At 42.5% G+C, this 21,186-nt stretch overlaps 1 protein-coding gene and 1 long non-coding RNA gene across 6 annotated transcripts in view; one reads left to right on the plus strand and one right to left on the minus strand.

Annotated features, from left to right (window-relative positions):
* The window catches only part of LOC308597875, a 991,146-nt gene that overhangs the window by 461,082 nt on the left and 508,878 nt on the right, over positions 1–21,186 (plus strand). The gene's annotated exons all lie outside the window — the stretch shown is intronic.
* The window catches only part of PRR16 (proline rich 16), a 162,945-nt gene continuing 143,320 nt past the window's right edge, over positions 1,562–21,186 (minus strand). For all 5 annotated transcript variants that reach the window (XM_081213859.1, XM_081213857.1, XM_081213861.1 and 2 more), the window contains exon 3: positions 1,562–4,328. The gene's annotated coding sequence lies outside the window, so the exon portion shown is untranslated. The remainder of the gene's footprint in view (positions 4,329–21,186) is intronic.

Here is a 21,186-nt window from a genome sequence, read left to right on the forward strand (position 1 = left end):
ATACGACTGGTGGGGAATCTGTGGTCCCACTAGACGTTGTGGTCTCATTCTTGCTCTCTCGACCACCTCTTTAAGAATCACTTCCTCTTTTGCATCCTGTAGAAGAGAGAGGTCTATGCAATGTTGCAAACTCCACTCATTTTGGTTTTGCCCCACCTACTATTAGCATGTGCAGTACAAACGTGGTCTTCTCAATTGCTCCCCTGCAATTTTGGAGAGCCCTCTCCTCCAGGGGGACATTATAGATTCCAGCTATGGGTATCTTAACTGTAAGAGTTCATTGAATTGCGGCCAATGTGATGGAAACATCACTTGGACAAACTAGCATGCAAAAAATTCACCCAAATAATGGAAATGAGCTAGATCCAATTTTTTTGTTAAAATCAAGACCAGGTTAAGCGCTAGCAGCTAGTTGACCATCTCGGCTAAAAACAACCACCACCTTTTCTTCCATGTAAACGACTTGAGTTTAAAATACAGGATTTGTGCTCAGTTGAACTTCTCCATTCTGCTACAGCGATTTTTACAGGGATGGTCAAATAACAGCTAGCAGGCAGTATTTAGTCCAACTTGATTTACAGTGGTGCCCCACAAGACGAATGCCTCGCAAGATGGAAAACTCGCTAGACGAAAGAGTTTTCCGTTTTGGAGGTGCTTTGCAAAACGAATTTCCTATGGGCTTGCTTCGCAAGACGACAATGTCTTGCGAGTTCCTGCTGGGTTTTTTTCCTTCCCCCCCCCTTTTTCTAAGCCGCTAATCCGCTTATCAGCTGATCTGATCAGCAGATAAGCCGCTAAAAGCCGCTAATAGCGTTAATCCGTCAATGGGCTTGCTTCGCAAGACGAAAAAATCGCTAGACGAAGAGAATCACAGAACGGATTCTTTTCGTCTTGCGAGGCACCACTGTATTTGCACCACAGCCTGCATCTTCTGTGGCATGTTGAGCAAGCAAAGGCACTCCGCTCATCTGAAAATGAGAGGTTACCCTGGTAAGGAAATCGCCTCTGGGACTAGCTCTTATTTCCAATGGATCACGTTGAAGGGGACGAGTGATCAGCTGTGGTTGCGGAACTATGAACTGGTGTTAAGTCAATGTTAAGACTAGATGGTGGTGAATAAACGCTAATTGAGATAGGAGTTGGTATTCTTCTTTTTGGATAGGTTTGGATTCAGTCAGCAATGCTGATGGCATGTGGTACAGTCTATCCCAAACTGCCACTTCAGACCATAGATTACCTGAATGCTTCACTTTTTTATATAAAAATAATAATCCTCCCTGAATATTGACATGTTGAGAAAAAAGATTTTATTTTAACATGTATTCTGATGTGCAAACTTTCAATGGCCTGGGATTTTAACACCCCCACCCCCCGGAGAAGCATCGAAATATGTACACCTTGAATCCAAGATGGCCTGTACCACATCATATTTCTGCATTCCTCACATCCTTCTTGCAGGCGAACTGGCGAAGTAAGAGATTGGTATCTCAAAAGACTCTCTCGGTGCCTCCTTTTTTCTGTTGGTGAGTGCGTAAAATTATACACAGTATAGAGAACTCAGGAAAAAGGAAAATATATAATTTTATTCAAAACAACTTGAGCATCAAAGGAATCTATGAACTGATAATAACAAAATACTGCACTGGATGGATACAGCGACTCTTTCTGTTTGCAGATTATGGATGAGATTATCAAGCAATTTCTCACTTTTTGATCCCCCAATTCAGCAACGGCATCTTTAACAGAACCATATTGTAACAGTTTGGAAATAAATAAATTTATGCAAGGCAATGCAAAAGTCATGTGATATAATGTGTCGTGTGTAATTTAAGAATCAAGCCTCCTTACAAATTGTTTTAGCTTCCAGAATCTAAAGCAGGGATGAGCAACGTATAGTCAGTCATATAGTTGCATAAAAAGCCCCATATTATATTTTTGCAACTTGTGGTCAGTTGTTAGAATCCTGAGATTCTCAGATTGCATGTAAAAAAAAACAAGTAAGGTTTTAGCCCTCATTGTGGTGAAGAGAAGATCATGATGGCAACAAATATTAAAGGCTCAAAATATGTGTATTTTAAGGAATAAAATACTTGTGGGAAGAATCGCTAATCTTTGTATCCAAATTAAGTTCTAAGAAATTTGGTCTTAAGAACTGGCATTTGAACTTCATGTGTATGTATATCAAATGAAGGGCAACATAGATAAGAATGAATTGACCTCTCTTTGACTTTCTAGATTGCACTGACAACATTCAGGAGTGACACGTAAGAGAAGAAAGAGTATCACTTGTGAAAGTGTTCCATCAGGTTGAATTAAGCTGTTTTCGCAACAACTTCTGAGCAACTGCAATCAATGTAACACGACCAGTATGGATTGGCATTGATTCTATTTCTGAAAATGATATGCGGATAATGGAACTGTGTTGCAGCTCCTGATTGTTCCAGCAAACATTCTGGGCACTGGGAAATCGATGGGTAGGTTAGGGCATGCTGGCAATTCTGATCAACCAACCAGACAGCATGCAGTTACAGGGCTTAGGAGGATACTTCACAGCTGATCCTTCACATCCCATTCCAGCTCCATCCTAGTCCACGCAGTGTGGCTTGTACTAAGGGCAGATTAGATGCCCTGCTATAATGCTTTGGAGGGTGTCTCCCACTGCCCTGCTGTACAGGTGCAAATCTAGGACAAACATGGAGCAGGGGCACTATGTAAGGGGCTGGGCATTCCTGCTGACTGCATTATGTATGGCCCCCAATAGTCCTTTCGTACATGCAGAGGCCACAAACTGGATCATATTCTGCACTGTGTACAAGCAAGCTCACCGTTGCCAAAGACGCTGTCCACTCCTGAATCAAAATTATCTGCTATAACTTTCAAGCAAACTACATTAACTAAGTACTTCCTTGGGAATATTAAAAATAACCTATGTGTTGAGATTAAAAATTAAAATACAGCCTTTCTGGATATCCATACATATTTTCCAGTAGAAATATACTTTATAATTCTACAAACAACATTTTATATTAAAGCTTTCAGTCTGCAAATCATTATGATTTAACATGGCAAAACAAGTGTTTTGGTTCTTGTCTTTAAAACTCCCTTTTTGGTGAAGGAGATTGGAAGGGGCACAACATGGACAAATAATGGGAATCAGCAAAAATAAGTGATTGCAAATGATACAAACACCACATTTATTTAGAAAAATAAACTGAAAATGCCTGTTTAGCTGGTACATTTTCCATGAAGGACAGATAATTGGCTATAAAAATGTTATGTGTCAAATACGTAGTAGAAATGTTTTTTTCTCTTTCATTTATCCTATTAACTCGGAGGGTACCGTCAATGTGAGCAGTATAGGTCAATTTCTTTGCTGTTACAATGATACAAAAATGTATTAAAAATTAGATCTGTTCTAAAATCCATGTTAGCCTGTTGATGCTTTTTCTATTATTATTTTTTATATCTCAGGCTTGAGGAGCAACAATTTGCCTTGTGAGAAAGATTCCAAATGTGACGGGATAGAAGGGCATTAACTTTTCTTCACTTTTGATGATGGGCTTTTAATCTCCTGTAGAAGCCCCTCAAGGTACATCTTCCTGCGGGCAGAAATTTCATGAGGCCATCTGTGCAAATGATGGCCTACACATCATTCCCCTGAATGGAAGTGACAGTGCAAATATTAGAAGTGCATTGAGATGCGATCTGTAACAACTGAATTATTTCGGCAGAGGACAGGAAACAACATCTTTCCAAGCATCTCCGAAGCATTCGTCCTTTCTTCATCTATGGCTTTGAATTTGCACAAGGGACAACAACGGCCTTCTCTTTCCACCCACGATGACAAATCTTTCATTGGGACTAAATGCACTGATTGCTCTTGAGTCGTTTAAGTGCTTCATCCTTTCATTCAGCTACATATATTTAAATCTTAAAAAAACTGGACACTTGCTGGACCATGTGATTACTAACTGGCTGTTCTCAATTTCTTTGCATCGAAATCCATTCGGAGCAGGATCTGGAGATGGCTGTTTCTTTGATGGGGTGAGATCGTTACTCCTTTTTCTTCCTGTGTCAAGAGTGAATGGTACTTAAGGCTGTGGCTTTTGTTAGGGCTCAGCTCGTAGCTGCTGGATATGAGTCCGGTGATTTAATGCAGATTACTCCAGTGATCAGTTGTGCTCTGGCTCAAGGGCTCCCGTGCTCTAAGAAGGCTCCCTGTTGTTACGATTAAATATGGCCTGAAAGAAGTTGCTGTGTCGAAACTGTCATGGGAGAAATTGATTAACATGCCTCCAAAGGTTGACATTCCTTCTAGCCCGAAGGAGCTGCAAGGGAACAAAGAAACAAAAGAGTGGCAGGTTACAAAACATATATTATATGTATATGCACACATATAGCCAGTTAAAATAACATCCCTTCTTGGTGCTCATGCAGCTCTGAATGCTCAAACTTGTGAATCTGTTGATCCAACCATCTATTTGTCAGTTGCCAGTGTTCTGCCCCACTAAAAAGGTGCCAGCTTTGTCTCAATGCCTCTTGTTGAGTTCTATGGGCCAAAACAAAAGAGCTGGAATCCTGGAGATCAAACCTGTTTCTGACTCCAGATCCCAAAAAGTGTTTGCACCCCAATAATGTCCCCCAGAGTATTCCTTTCTCTTCTCTGAAACACGCTGAACAGCTGATTGTGGACAAAGTAACATGGAAACTTGATTTCAATGGGATTAAGATGCATACTAAACCACTATGACCCCCCCCCCAAATCAAGCAGTAAAAAAATGCATGAAATAAATAAACGAACACTGCTAGACTCAGAGGTGCCAACTTGAATAAAATATTTGGGGGCAGGTAAGCCTTGCCCCACATAATCGATCACTATTTGAATGGTGATGCCCATCTACTGTGGAGGGGCCAGCCCCCTCAAATCCTTTATGGGGAAGTCAAGGGACCTCAGCCCCTAGAAGTTGGCTCCTATGGCTAGAATCTTGGCTTTATCAGTAAAATACCATTCCAGCGAAATCATGAGTCACATCTGTTTGTTTCAGGCAAAAATCAGGTGGTATTTTAGAAATGTACAGTGCAATTCTATGAATGGCTGTTCAAAAGGTAAGTCCCACTGAATTCCATGAAACCTACTTCCAGGTAATCGGGGACAGGATTTTAATCCGACGGGGTTTTCCACATATTAAATTTACTTATACGTGGGTTGTCAGACGTTACACAAGTCAGTCAGCAAACATGACTAGTGCTTGCCTAAAGAGAGCATTCATGGCTGGAGTGCACAGCTTCACACTATACATGCTTGTATTAAAGTTGCACAACTTGAGAATTTATAAAACAGGTACCCGCAAGACCGTTCTCATTTCCACTTCACACTTGGGGTGATCTGACATGCCATCTCAAATCCAGTCTCTACCAAGAGCTCAGTGACTAATCACTTATTCATCACAGACCTATCATGGACTTACCAGTAGCAGCTTTTCAGCCAAGGCCTGATGCCATGCCCCATACTTCAGACCAAATTTTAATTAAACGCAGCTGTGAATACAGCTACAGTACCTGCTACTGCTTCAGTACCCTGTCCAGGCCCTGAAAGAATCCTTAACATATAAAATTAATCCTTAGGCCTTTTATTTTTAAGGAGAGTCATTGGAAAGTCAAGCCCCATTTCAAAGGAAGTTGTACTTCAAACAGAAGCCTTGGTACACTGTTAAATATAAATATTTCAAAAATTCCTTCTATTAAATAATCCATTGGAGTAGCCCATTCTTTTTCTCAGCCTCTTTCTATGATAATGCTCTGCACACACCACAAGGAAAGCTATGGTCTGCTGAATCAGGACTGGCTTCAAAAACCGTGTGATCACCTGTAGTACACGTGGGTTCCCCATTTTACAGTCACAACCAGCTGGACAGCTGAGATAAACTCCTTCCAAGATCTTCCCAACCCTGAATATGGCATGTCCAATTTCAACATGTTTTTAATAATTGTGCACAGGAAGATTTTTAGTGAGCATAGAAAGAGACGACCAGTGCCTTCATGTCCTGCTTGTCATGCATACATACATACAGTGGTACCTCAGGTTACATACGCTTCAGGTTACATACGCTTCAGGTTACAGACTCCCCTAACCCAGAAATGGTGCTTCAGGTTAAGAACTTTGCTTCAGGATGAGAACAGAAATCGTGCTCCGGTGGCGCGGCAGCAGCAGGAGGCCCCATTAGCTAAAGTGGTGCTTCAGGTTAAGAACAGTTTCAGGTTAAGAGCGGACCTCCGGAACGAATTAAGTATTTAACCCGAGGTACCACTGTATATCATTTTATTTGTATATTGCCTTTCCACAGTTAAAACCATGATCAAGGCAGCTTACCAAAAAAATGCATTAATTCAAAACATAACAAAAGTAGTCATGAACAGTAATAAAACATCAAAAAGTATGCAATCAATTTTTTAAAAATTACACCTAAATCATAGAGCTGGAAGGAACCCCAGGGTCATCTTTCTAGTGCAACCCTCTGCAATGCAGGAAACTCAGCTAAAGCATCCATGATAGATGGCCACCCAACCTCTGCTTAAAACCCTCCAAGGAAGGAGAGTCCACAACCTTCTGATACTAAAAATGAATATTGATCACAGCAACAGCCCACCCTGAACAAAATCGCCTGAACAATACCCCAGCCCATGAGTGTTCAGGAGCCTCAGCTTTTGTAGCAGGAGTCAATCAGGGTCCCACTATCCCAGGCCAGGTGGGAAAAGGCCAGCAAGGCAGGGAACAGGTCTTCCATGACTCACGGCCAAGATGTCAGCTTCCCACAGACATCAGGTTGGAAATTGTGGGAAACAGGGTGCTGAGCGAGATGACGGTGTCTGAGTGTGTGATGGGGCAGACCTATGGAGCCACCCTCCCAACACCTGTGCTGTGGCTGCTTACTTGAAAAGGGTTGAGATGGGATGAGCTTGTGGGCACACAGTTGCACCAACATGCAATGGCAGAGCTTCATGCTCTGGCACCGGGAGGAGGAGAGCAGGCGGGTGTGTGGCTGGTGCGCGTCCCAGGGGTGTGGCATGCCGCCCACAGGGGCATGGCGTGTGTCCCGGGGTGTGGTGTGCCATCTGCGGGCGCATGGCGCCCAGCAGGATTGCACTGCCAGGGGTGGTGCACTTCCCCCGCCGCCCTCTTACTCCGCCAGTGCCAACATGCAGCTCCAATCTCGGCACTGTCTGGCACCAACCCCATCAAACAAGCAGCAAACAAACTGCCCTGCCTACTGTTAAATCGGTCTTTTATCTGGCACTTCTATCATACACTATTGATGAATCTAGCTAGTAGCAGCTTTTGAAGGACTTAAGAGACAGGCCTTGACCAGTTGTGCTACCTGCTATCTGTAAAATGGAAATGTCAGGGATTAATAAACCTTGCACTTATATGTTTTCTACCACTGAATTTTGTGCCAACAAACATAATAATAATAATAATAATAATAATAATAATAATAATAATAATAATAATAAATTTTATTTATATCCCGCCCTCCCCAGCTGAGCCGGGCTCAGGGAGGCTAACAACAATCAAATAAACAATCAAATAATAACACATTCTAAAAATATTTCATTATAAAAATTAGTTAAAATCAAATTGATGGCAACCGATTAAACAAAATTCTGTGCAGGTTGCCAGAGGAGGGAGTCAGGCTGCGCCCTGACTAAAGGCCTGGTGGAACAACTCTGTCTTGCAGGCCCTGCGGAAAGATGTCAGGTCCCGCAGGGCCCTAGTCTCTTGTGACAGAGCATTCCACCAGGTTGGAGCCGCAGCCGAGAAGGCCCTGGCTCTAGTTGAGGCCAGCCTAACCTCTCTGAGGCCTGGGACCTTGAGGGTGTTATTATTTGCAGACCGTAGGTTTCTCTGTGGGGCATACCAGGAGAGGCGGTCCCGTAGGTACGAGGGTCCTAGGCCGTATAGGGCTTTAAAAGTTAAAACCAGCACCTTAAACCTGATCCTGTACTCCACCGGGAGCCAGTGCAGCTGGTATAGTACCGGATGAATGTGATCTCACAGCGAAGACCCCATAAGGAGTCTCGCCGCGGCATTCTGCACCCGCTGGAGTTTCTGGGTCAGTCTCAAGGGCAGCCCCACGTAGAGCGAGTTACAATAATCCAGTCTGGAGGTGACCGTCGCATGGATCACAGTGGCTAGGTCAGGGCGAGAGAGATAAGGGGCCAACTGCTTAGCTTGGCGGAGATGGAAAAATGCCGCCTTTGTTATAGCTGTAATCTGCACCTCCATAGAGAGGGAGGTATCGAAGATTACACCCAAACTCTTAACGGACGGTGCTGGCACTAATTGCACCCCCGCAAGAGATGGGAGTTGCCCCCTCGATCCCATATCGTCCCGCCCCAGCCAGAGGACCTCTGTCTTCGAAGGATTTAACTTCAACCGGCTCCCACGTAACCATCCAGCCACAGCTTCCAGACATCTGGTCAGTGTGTCTGGGGCTGAGTTAGGATGGCCATCCATCAACAGATAGAGTTGGGTGTCATCAGCATACTGATGGCAACCCAGCCCAAAACTCCGGACAAGCTGGGCGAGGGGGCGCATAAAGATGTTAAAAAGCATCGGGGAGAGAATCGCACCCTGAGGCACTCCACACACCAAGGAGTGACGCGATGACAATTCCCCCCCAAGCGCCACCCTCTGTCCCCGATCAGAGAGAAACGAGCGCAGCCATTGAAGGACTGTGCCCTGGATCCCCACGTCGGCAAGGCGGTGGTCCAGGAGTTCGTGATCGACCATGTCAAAGGCTGCTGACAGATCTAGAAGAATCAGCAGCCCCGACCCGCCTCGATCCAGCTGCCTGCGGAGATCATCTGTTAGGGCGACCAGAGCCGTCTTGGTCCCATGACCAGCACGGAAGCCGGACTGGAATGGATCCAAAGCAGATGTTTCATCCAGAAACCTACCAAGCTGTTCAGCAACCGCTCTCTCAATCACCTTACCCAGGAATGGAAGATTCGAGACCGGGCGGTAATTGGATAGATCTAAGGGATCTAATGATGTTTTCTTTAAGAGTGGACGCACCACCGCCTCCTTCAGTTCCCCTGGGAATATCCCGGTGCCAAGGGACAAATTGATAATATCCCCCAGGGGGGCCCGCACCTCGTCTGGACACGCTCTAATCAGCCATGACGGGCACGGGTCAAGAGGACAGGTGGTGGGCTTTCCAGCTTGGAGGAATCTGTCCACATCGGCTGGAGATATCAGAGACTATCAAAGAATTAAACTCGAGAGCAGGGATTCACGTACATCTGTGATGGCTGGGAGAAACGAAACAAACACGCACATGCCACAGCACTGACAACCTGCCGACCTGGGTGCATTCTAGGCTGACGTGAAAGATGCTGAGTTTACAAGTTTTGAAAGGCTGCAGAAACTTGCAACTGTCTGGGACCAGAAAGTAAATGTGCGTTCTTTACAGCTCACTTATTATCATAAATAATGAATATTCTGTAATTGGATCTTAGTTAAAAATTCTGTTGATGCAAGGAGCCAAGAGAGAATCCATAGCACTTCCCTGAAGCTATTTTGGTTCTTTGTCTCAAACAGGGGTGTTACATAGCAACATTTCCCCCTTCAATAAAACAGGGACTAGGATTCTCAACTCAAGACAAATTTTCAGAACGATGCATACAGTAATTGGTGAAGTTTCCCGCCACAAACTCGTGATTAAATTGACATAATAGGAATACATGCGGGCATTAATTATTGCAGCACCATCCAGTTCCGCAAGGAACTTTTGAACAGATGGATGTAGTTTTAAACATACATTAAAAAATAATGATATGACACTGCAATTATGTTGGTATGTAGCCCTGCTGAAGAAAGTTTGAGAACTCTTTTGGAGCTTTACAGCTTTCTTTCTTTGTTTTTTTCCTTTTAAGGAAGGATTGTGATTTATTTATTTATTTTACTCCCTATCAGAATTAGATGACATTTTCAGGGTGCATCCTGCTAAATTTCAGAAGTGGTGCAGTAATATCTCCATGACAGTTTTGGGATGGGTAAAAAAGAATCACTCAAACTTTCCTAGTGTTTTGTGGTCAATAGTAGTCATAAGAGAGATGCCATTGGGTAAAAAAACCTGATGAACTATGGACAACTAGGTCTGTGGGGCTTTTTCTGCCTCACACATTTAAAATTGATTTGGCAGCAACAAGAACTAAAACTAATTTGCTTTCCGCTTAACGGCATCCCCTCTGAATAGAAGGTTGATCCAAGAGTCACAACAGTGCTCTTTGTAGTATTTCAGATTTAAGCAAATTCCAATCCTCTTAAGTATAGAAAATAACATTTTGTTCTCTTTTAAATAAACCAACTTGCCTCCATCAGTTCTGCCTTATCCTTGTACGACTGAACACATGTGAATGTGTGAATTCATAAACAGGCTGGAACCAACATGTTGCCCCAAGATATCCTCTACTATGAAGCCTGCAGTATTGTGGCACTGTATGACTGACCATTTATTGAATTTCTATCCCACCTTCCCTCCCAAAGGACTCCAGGGTTTCAAACAGACCAAAGAACCTTAGTATAATCCTTCCATAATGTAAGTGCAAAAACTGGCTGTGCAGTTAAGAATTGGGCTGCCGCATAAGAACACACAGCTCTGACTGCTATTTTCCCATTCCCAGAGTGATCAGAAGTGAAATGAAATCAGAACTGTACTGAAAAGAACGAACAAGTCATCTTGCTCTCGTATCAAATGTGAATTGCAAAATGTATTTCTTCAGCCCCCACTAAGGCAGATGGGCAAGTTTTGTAGCACAAATTTGAGTGCTGGGAGAGTAGCCACTAGCATCAAAGGCTATTAAATATACTATACCAAAGCCTGGAAAGAAGGTTATTTTGCATAATCCAAGAACACCGATATTTTTACAACCTAGAATTTGTACAGCCGACAGGCATCATTATACTAAACTGGATCTATGCATAGCTTGTTTCAAAGAAACTCAAGAGTTTTACAATCCCACAACAACCCATAATTGATGGTTAGGCTGGGAGGGAGTGACTTGACAAGGTCCTCTAACAGTGCAATCCTATATATGTCTAATCAGACGTCCAGATCAGCAGGTACAGGGTTGTAGCCTACGAAATCTTCAAAGCTCAGTGTAGATATGAACCAGAAGTCTTGTTCAAAATTACATATATCCTAAGTCAAATGCTTTGAATTGCAGCTGGACAGGGAAAGGCATTTGACAATTTCGTCTTCTATATTCATCTACCCAGAGCAACACTTCAGTGAAGACAAATGGTAGGTGGAAGCCCATAAATGTTGTTTACCTCAGAGCCCAACATTTATCTCATTCTCCCCAATTTCTGCCAATTCTTTTCTCTCGTCTCCAAGAAGAATGCACATCATTTAAGCACTAAGCAAGATAGAAACTGCTCTAGCAACATGCAGCAGTGCAAGGAGAGAAGATTGCTTTTGCAAAGTTTTAGTTTCCAACAAAAGCTATATTGTTATACTTCCTTTTTAAAATGTGCTGTTAGAAAATTGTCCAGACTGTTTGAAACCCTTCTGAGTGGAGCCTACCTTCCAGATGATAAGGAAATCTGCCTTTGTTGAACCTAAGCCTTTCAGGGATTCAGTGCAAACAAATGCAGGATTACTTAAGTGGGTTAACTCCATCCCAATTGTGGTTAGTGCTCACTAGATCTAGTGGGATTACTGGGAGGTCATGGGAATGGGGCCAATGAGGAAATGGATGTGTGGCCTGGTTCCAGTTTTCTCTCTATCCTCCTCCCTTGCAAAGATATATGAATATATAAGCATGGCAGTTTTACAAAATAGTACTTAGCTAAACTAGATTGCGTCTTACTTTGCTTCAGGAGTCCCCACTTTCACGGCTGCTTATCTGATAGGAAAAATGTTGTGTGGCCTCTACCTCTTCTGTTTCTATTCCTACCCTCCACTCTTGCAAAGAAATAGTGATCGCTTAACTGTTGCAGTGGGGACGCGGGTGGCGCTGTGGGTTAAACCACTAAGCCTAGGACTTGCCGATCAGAAGGTCGGTGGTTCGAATCCCCACGATGGGGTGAGCTTCCATTGCTTGGTCCCTGCTCCTGCCAACCTAGCAGTTCGAAAGCACATCAAAGTGCAATTAAATAAATAGATACCGCTCCGGCGGGAAGGTAAACGGCGTTCCCGTGCGCTGCTCTGGTTTGCCAGAAGTGGCTTAGTCATGCTGGCCACATGCCCTAGAAGCTGTACGCCGGCTCCCTCGGCCAGTAAAGCAAGATGAGCACCACAACCCCGGTGTCGGCCACGACTGGACCTCATGGTCAGGAGTCCCTTTACCTTTACCTTTAACTGTTGCAGTGGTAGTTAGTGCCTAAGTAAGCTATAAAGTCCTACGCTTGTCTTCAGCATAATCCCCACAGAACACAGTGGGGTTTATGAACAAAATCAAATAGGACTTTGTCAGCAACCACCACTGCTTATAAGAATAATCATAATTTTATTATTTATATGCTGCCCATCGGACTGGGTTGCCCCCACTCTGCTTGCAAAGTTTGTTTTAAAAAGGAACAAAACAGTTCAGTTCATCCAAATGCACATTTTAGTTTGTAATGCAAAGAACAGAGAAGGGACTGTACTATAGCTTTGTGGAGTTTTGGCAGGTGGGCAATGCCCTAACTGCACTGAGTGAAGGGCCTTCATTGCCTACGTACATTGCTGCAGAACATTGCAACTTACGTAGTGAGTAGTGCTCCTTATCAGGCACACATCACCCCAGTGCACTGGTTGCAAATTAGCCACTCAGACAGTTTTAAGATCTTGCTATTTGCATATCTAGCTTTAAACAGCTCGGGACTAGGTTACCCAAAACACCCACTGCCCGGTAAGAGCATCAATACCAGCAAATGGAATCTGGATAGTTTTGCCATTTTCCTGGTGATTATCGGCATATGGTAACATGGAGAAAAGCTTTTTCACCTAGAATCATAGAATCATAGAGTTGGAAGAGACCACAAGGGCCATCGAGTCCAACCCCCTGCCTAGTGGCACCCATGTTGTGGAATGCTCTCCCTGCTGATAAACAAGAGGCGCCACTGGCCTTCTACTGGATCCCGAAGACGCAGTTGCTTAGACAAGCATTCCCCCGGTCTCCCGATCGAATGGTTTTAATTGCTTTTTTATAGTTATGCTTTTTTTAATGGGCTTGTTTCATTGTACATTTTAATTATTGATAGCTTTAATGTTTTGATGAAATAGTTTTATTGTGTATTTTAATTACATGGGGATGTATTTTTTATAATTGACTTTACCCTTTCAAATTAATTAATTAATTAATTATAGTCACGGTATTGTTGCCTTGTTTGCTTTGGGGAGCTCGTACATGTTAGGAGAAGAAGAAGGAAGAATACAAATAACAAAATCAGTATCAGTCGAAGTACTGCCATAGATTTGCTCCTCCCAAAAAACAGCTTTTCAGTCTGTAAGATAACAGCTTCTATTTAAAGAATTACCATTTGTTTTAGAATAGGAATGTTCCTGGTTAGAAAGGAAAAGAAGCGGGTGGCTCTCAAACTCCACCTCTATGATCCGCCCAGTTTTGCCCAAACAAAATTGTCCTGATTGGATGTGACCCCGCCCCCAGTTCACTACTACCCTAGAATCATAGAATCATAGAGTTGGAAGAGACCACAAGGGCCATCGAGTCCAACCCCCTGCCAAGCAGGAAACACCATCAGAGCACTCCTGACATATGGTTGTCAAGCCTCTGCTTAAAGACCTCCAAAGTAGGAGACTCCACCACACTCCTTGGCAGCAAATTCCACTGTCGAACAGCTCTTACTGTCAGGAAGTTCTTCCTAATGTTTAGGTGGAATCTTCTTTCTTGTAATTTGGATCCATTGCTCCGTGCCCGCTTCTCTGTTCAAGCTTAAGCGATTGGGGGGGGGGGGAAATCTTTGCTACTATGACTGTAGCATGGCAGGGACACTTAATAGTTGAAGGATAAATGGAAGCTCTTTATTCAAGGAATGTGCTCAGTGTAAGTATTGAAAAGCTTCCGAACATTACCTGTTTTATTCAGCTGATACATTTCTGATGCCTACTGTTCACAAGCTCTTGGGCTTCGTAATAGGATTAGTGAAGTTTCTATTGGTTCTGAGGAAATAACCAATTTTCCACTCATCGCTTTGAACACCCACATGAATATGTAGCAGCTTACTGGCCACTTCCCTACTTGGTGCTCTGATGAATGGGATTTTAATAAAAATGGGGACTTGAATAGCAGTAAGCTGGACTAGATGTTCTATATATTGCATTCTGGGATGCAATATATAGGCTGGGATGGGGAACCCTCCTGTGGCCCTCCACATTTATTGAACTCCCCAACTCCCATCAGCCCCAGCTGCCATAGCCAATGGCCAGAGATGTTGGGGTTTAGTCCAATGATATCGGAGGGTCACGGGCTTTCTAGCCTTACAGTAGCTATTTAGAACAGAATAGTATGAAGAGTGAATCCTGCTGTTTGCATATTATAAGGTCCGAGAGCCCTTTCAGTGCTTCGGTACGAGCGAGAGTCCCCCCCCCCCCCAGAAATGTATTTAAGGCTTTTCAACCAAGCCACAGATGGTACTCTTGCTGCTTCAAAGTCCTCACAAAGCATTTCATTCTCTGCATGAGACAGATTGCTGAACCTGTCAGAGAATGCTGGCAGAGGATCTGATTAACAAAGAAGGTTAGATGGCAAAAATCAATGCGGTAGCATAGAAGAAGCTACTACACTGAACTAACAGTATGGACTGTCAAGCAATGCATTTTGTTACATTTCCTTACATCCAGGAATGGTTTGTTCGTAGGCTTGCATCGGAAAGAACTTGCTCAACAAACAAGGAAAGCTAAAAATTAAGAGCATCAGTAAGGTGTTTTGTTTTGTTTTTCCAAAGGATTTGGGGCTATGGGTTTTCCCATATGTCTATAAACTCCCTTGATATTTGTTAGCACCTCAACCTTTGATTCTGCTCCTTATAAGTATCACCAGTTTTTGATGATCTGTTATACATGGGTGCGTCCAGTGACTTCAATAGATTTGCCTGCACACAACTGTGAGTAAGTCCATAGCATCTGACTGCATCCTTTGAAAACAATGGAGGTACTCATGTATGAAGGGAAATTATTGATGGGGTCTCTGAAAAGCATGCATTGTTAATACATCTGTATGCATCTTTTCCTAAAGCCATGTATTTTATTTTTTTAAAAAAGTTTAAAAGTGTATGTTTTAACATGCATGCACGTACGCAGAAAATAGTAAGAGTCAGGTCTGTCATAAGACTTGTAGACTCAAATGCTGAATGCAGCCAGAACGCAAGTGAATGATTATAATCCAAAGCAAACATAAAGAAATAAATTTCCTGTTGAGGTTTATAATCTACTGTCAGGAGCATAAGTCAGTTGATCTGCTCCTACAATATAAACAGAAAATGTGCCTGATCAGGCAGGGCATCATGCCAGGGAGCAAGCAAGCCTGAAGGAACAAAATGAGCTAGCAAGGTGCACAGCCTACAAGCTGGAAACAGTGAAGTCTGACTTTGCTAGTGATAAATTGCTCAGATAATGAGTTAGGAAGGAGATGCTGTGATGAAACAGGTGATTTGAGTCACCGAATGCGCTGGTAAACGGACTTCAGAATTGTGGGATCTACTTTGGAGGTGAAAAAAGGGAAAAAAACCTAAAACTATGAGATCCACAAATGAGGATCTGGTGTAAAAGCCCAGGAGTTCATGGTCCTTCCAAACAAAAATACATTATTGGTTAACCCAGCCTTCATCATTTCAGCAACAGAATGTGTTGGGGGTGGGGGTGGCATTTTGTTCTGGGAGGCAGAAATCCTTGCCCATCTATTTCACAATCACCAAGAGATTTACCTTTTGTCTACCCACTCAATAGATTTTAATCAATTACAGCAAATATTATATGCATTGCCTAATAAAGATTGGCTGCTCTTGCCTACTTCTAGCCAATGAAAAATGCTGGATATAGACGTTAGGAGTTTTTGGTGTCTGGGTCAAGGGAACAGGTAAGGAAGTTTGCTGATCACAGAAGAACCAAATATGGCTGCGTGCATGTAAGGTGGTTGAGAAACCCAGATTACTTTTCTATATCACAGCACTGCCTAACGTATTTACATGCCAGCCATTCCTATAACAAGTGATCCTTTGGTGCCAGTCTGGGCAAGAAAATCTAGCTCACTTCTGGGAAGGGAAGCTTTGGTTTGACATTCCTCAACCTGCTAGTAAAAACTAAACTTCTCTTTCAAGATAGGGCGGAGGGTCTTGCTATACACAACACTGACAGTATCAAGTTATCTTTCACTAATGATTTGATGATGTCTTCAAGAGCAGTAAAACACACATCAGCAATAAGGTAGGAAGGCATTTGGTTTTTTGATCACAGGCTGTATACCCAAGCGGATAACTAAGAATGACGGTGATTGTGGATGACCAATCCCCTGGTGTGTCTGGATTTACTAAACTGAAGCCTATCATTCATGCTTTCTCCTAAAATGAATTAACCCAGAAAAACAGAGAAATCTAAAATCCATAGTTAACAATTAAACATACTTTATGAGGAAGTCCACATAATTTCCATTAACCATTTCCATGTATTCCCTCACCCCCGTTTTTCAGACAATGTGCGTAAAGAAAAAACCTGAAAAATCTGATGAATAATCAAGCTCAATAAGGCAAGCATGAAAATGCGGAGGGGGGAAAAAAAAAGGTTGTGTCTTTTATGAGGTCTCCTAAGATACTGTGAATATATATGAATCAACCTTTAGATTGGATTTTGTAGGGGAGAAAATTATCTGCTTATTGCATTTGTAACTTGCCTTTCTTCCCTGATGAAACTCAAGGTGGCAAATTGGATTTCAAAGGTTGTTTTCCATGCTGGCATTCCTCCTCCCAGTGCTGCTGAGTTTCAACGATGTTGAACTATATGTCTTTCCCTTATTCTCAGTGGGATACCTCCAATGGTGGTGGAAGAGAATACAAGTCTATTTCTTAAATTATTTCCTCATATGGAGAAGCAACTACAAAAAAGCTCTCAAGCTTAGTCTTGGAACAACTTTCACATCATGGATTGTATTTTTTTTATTTTGAATGTAAGTCCACCATCCACTGAAGTACTTAACTTTTTTCTCTTCTGCAACTTCTATTATGGCAGTCACATTTTTTAAAAAGTGGATACGATACATTTCAATATTACTTAAGCAGGTGAAAACTGTGGCTTGATTTAAGATAAGTAGGTGTTTCTCAAAGCAATACTGCCGATTCTGCTTAAGTAAAATCAAAGACAGGTGTCATCGAAAGCTTGGAGCCTATTCATTTATCACAAAAGAAATGTAGTTGTATGCAAGATCTCTGGCATGGAAAAGGAGGTCTTGTTATTTCTACGGACAGTGCTTTTTTCGGGGGGGGGGGAGGACGATGATGACGAAGGGATACACATACTCCTAAACATTTTCTGAATCTTAAGTTTGGCCTCATTGAAGGGCAGTATTTCAATGTGATTAGGAAAATGAGAGTATCCCTAAAAAAATTTAAAGAAAAAAGCACTGTCTACATCAGTTAACACAAACATTTGTTCTTCCAACACAGCTTTAAGAACATGTGGGTGTTTACATCTGCAATAAGTTACCAGGACAGGGCTCAGAAACCTCTGTGATGGCTCAGTGATAAATTGTTTGGTATTATTTTATCATTGTAAGCCATGTAACAGTCTTTCGCAAATGTAGCAAGAAGCGTTGACAATGGGAACAATCAGCCAGAAACAAAAAGCTACCAGTATCTGTAAGTTATTATCCCGTCCTGTCCCCCTGCTTATCAGTATGCTGTCAACATCCAGCCCCCCCCCCTCCTTTCCATCTGATTCCAGGAGAAATGGAGTAGTCCTGAATCACTATCTGAAACTGAGAGTTGAAGATATACTAAGAAAGCTTGCTCCAAACAGGATTTTTGGCAGTAAGGACTGCTGACTCTGGAATAGGGGTGCATCCTGCTCTGGATGAGGGTGGTACTTTTGAAGAAGCAGGGATATAGCGTGAATGTCTTCCTGGATTCTGATGTGGTTAGGAGACCTTTTGCTCAGGTTTGGCTAGTGTACCCACTGCAGATTAAGATGGCTGGTCTTGCCACAGTTACATATGCTCAGGTTTCTCCAAGCCATTCTAATATCCTCTGCGTGACACTGACCTTGAAAAGTGTACTGCAACTGGTGCTTTGAGGACATCACACTGATTTCAAATCAGCTGCACAGGATCGCAATTTGTTTCCAGGCTCAGTTCAAGATGCCAGTTTGTCCTCAAAGTTTATCCAGTTTCATTGTGCGTTTTTAAAATTCTTTATTTATTGTTTACGGCTACTTTTGTTATGTTGCAGTTACGTATTTCCTTCATGTCGTAAGCTGCCTTGAGCATGGTTTGAACTACGGAAGTGCAACATAAACATAAAATTATGTATGTATGTTCTTACCTTTAAGAGTTCAAACGCTTAGGAATAACCATCTCCTCTAGAGATGCCAATTAACTTGCTCAATTTTTAAAAGTTTCACTGTTTTTTTCAGTTGCCATCACTGAAAGTGGTGCTATGGGTTAATATAGCACGGTAAGGTTTGCAGCACCTTGTATCAACAAGTTTTGCTCCCTAATAATGGGCATCCCGGGGGCGGGGGGGGGGGAGAGGCAGGACCTGGCCATTGGTTTACAGGCCCTGGTAAAAATATAGATTAGATTACTTTAATGCACTGTACCAGGGGTGGCCAGAAATGGCAACTGGTTTAATATGTAGCAGAAAGGCTCCTTACTTGCATGGATATGCAAGGATACCTTCCTCTCCGTTAAAAGAAAATGGTCTCCAATCAATGGAAAGGAAACTTTTGAAGTAGGGGGTCTCCTGTGCTCATGGGGGTTCCACCCCATATGCAGAATGGGAGCTCTAAAGCACATGGGGAGTTTTCACAAATACAAGAGGCTGCTTGCTTCAGATGGTCATCCTTCAGGGGTTGGAGGACAACTGGAATAGCGGCAAGGTGGAGTTAACACTCATCTCCATGGGGGTCCCCATACATGTATATGCAACATGGAACCAGAATGCCTTCAGCGTGACATACAGTGATGTATGCTACCAAATAAAATGGAAGATAGCTGTAGGTAAGAGCATGAATAGGGAATATTTATTCCAAATAGAAACACATAAAGAGCTCCTTTGCAGATAATAATTCTGGACCCATATCTTTAAGTATCCGTAAAAGGAACCAGTTATTTCATTCTGGTGTCAAATTATTCAAACTGACCTAGATTATGTTTTCTGTTATCAGCCACAATTAACAAATTATCTCATAACAAATGAATTTTGTAATGTCCAAATTATGTAACAGATATTATATTTGTTGACTGTATATTATATTATACAATCTTGTATATTATATTATACAATATAATATATTATATTATATATGATTGATTCATGCTACAGTCCTGTGAACACTTATCAAAATACAATGGGATTTATTTCTGAGTAAACTCACAATGGATTGAGTTGTCATTTCTCTCTCTGTATATATATATATATGTATGTATGAGAGAGAGAAAATATATAACACTCACCATGAATTCCATATACAGTGGTACCACGAGTTACAAATGCCTCAGGTTACAAACGCTTCAGGTTACAAACTCTGCTAACCTGGAAGAGTTACCTCGAGTTGAGAACTTTGCCCCAGGATGAGAAACGGAAATCGTGTGCCAGCGGCATAGTGGCAGCAAGAGGCCCCATTGGCGAAAGCACGCCTCTAGTTAAGAACAGTTTCAGGTTACGAATGGACCTCCGGAATGACTTCAGTTTGTAACTAGAGGTACCACTGTATATTCAACTTTATCAGAATGAAACTGAAAAGAGGTATTTTACTGCTGCTAGGAATTTTTTCTTCAACACTCATTTCAATTACGCTGTTCTAAATAAGCAACAAAAAGCAAATTCCTGAATTACTGCCAGCAGCATCAAATAGTCTGGGCCTGTCAAAGTGAAAGATGGCAAGCTAGAAAACAGAAAGAACACTGTATTCTTTCTCTCTGTCTCTGAAAGACAAGCATTAAAGTCTTCTATGATACCAAATATTCAGCACCAACCTATCTCTGATAAGGGATAATGCTCTGGGGAGGGGGAAGAAGAAGAAGAGTTTGGATTTGATATCCCGCTTTATCACTACCCAGAGGAGTCTCAAAGCGGCTAACAATCTCCTTTCCCTTCCTCCCCCACAACAAACACTCTGTGAGGTGAGTGAGGCTGAGAGACTTCAGAGAAGTGTGACTAGCCCAAGGTCACCCAGCAGCTGCATGTGGAGGATCGGGGAAGCGAACCCGGTTCACCAGATTACAAGTCTACCACTCTTAACCACTACACCACACTGGATCTAGGAAGGGAAGAGGGAGCAAAGGGTTCAGACACATTTGCACTGTTCACACGTCCCAGTGCCCCACAAGCTGCAGGCACACCACTGGGATACATACCCTGATGTTCACCATTCACAGACACATTTATCTTAAGGCTTCCAAAGGACTCAAACCAATGGCTTCAAGTAACAAGAAGGGAGATTCCGACTAAACACCAGAAAGAACTTTATGACAGTAAGAGCTGTTTGACAGTGGAATGGTCTCCCTTGGGAGGTTGTGGCCCCTGTTTCCATGGAGATTTTTAAGCAGGGTTTGGATGACCATCTGTCATGGATGATTTAGCTGAGATTCCTGCATTGCAGGGGGTTGGACTACATGACCTTTGGGGTACCTTCCAACTCTACAATTCTATGATTCACCATCTATGCCCTTACCCGCCCACAGACCCAAACAGCAAGCAGTACAGATCAGTTGAGAAAACTTGCCACAGAAGCCAATTCTCTGAGAATTTATGTTAGACGACTTTGAGACCACTTGCTGGAAACTTCCTTCATCCTTGAAAGGTGACTTGAACTTAGGAAGTAATGAAAACCAAATTTCATGTAATTTTAAATTACTACAAAAAGGTTTCAACTTGGGAAGCAATCAGACTGCAGCTCTTATGTAATTTTAAGCTATTTGCATTGCTACTTGCCTAAAGCACCTGATCTATCTCTTATTGCTCATCCAGTA

This window comes from Podarcis bocagei, assembly GCF_964188305.1.
Source record: "Podarcis bocagei genome assembly, chromosome: 11".
Lineage (NCBI taxonomy): Eukaryota > Metazoa > Chordata > Lepidosauria > Squamata > Lacertidae > Podarcis > Podarcis bocagei.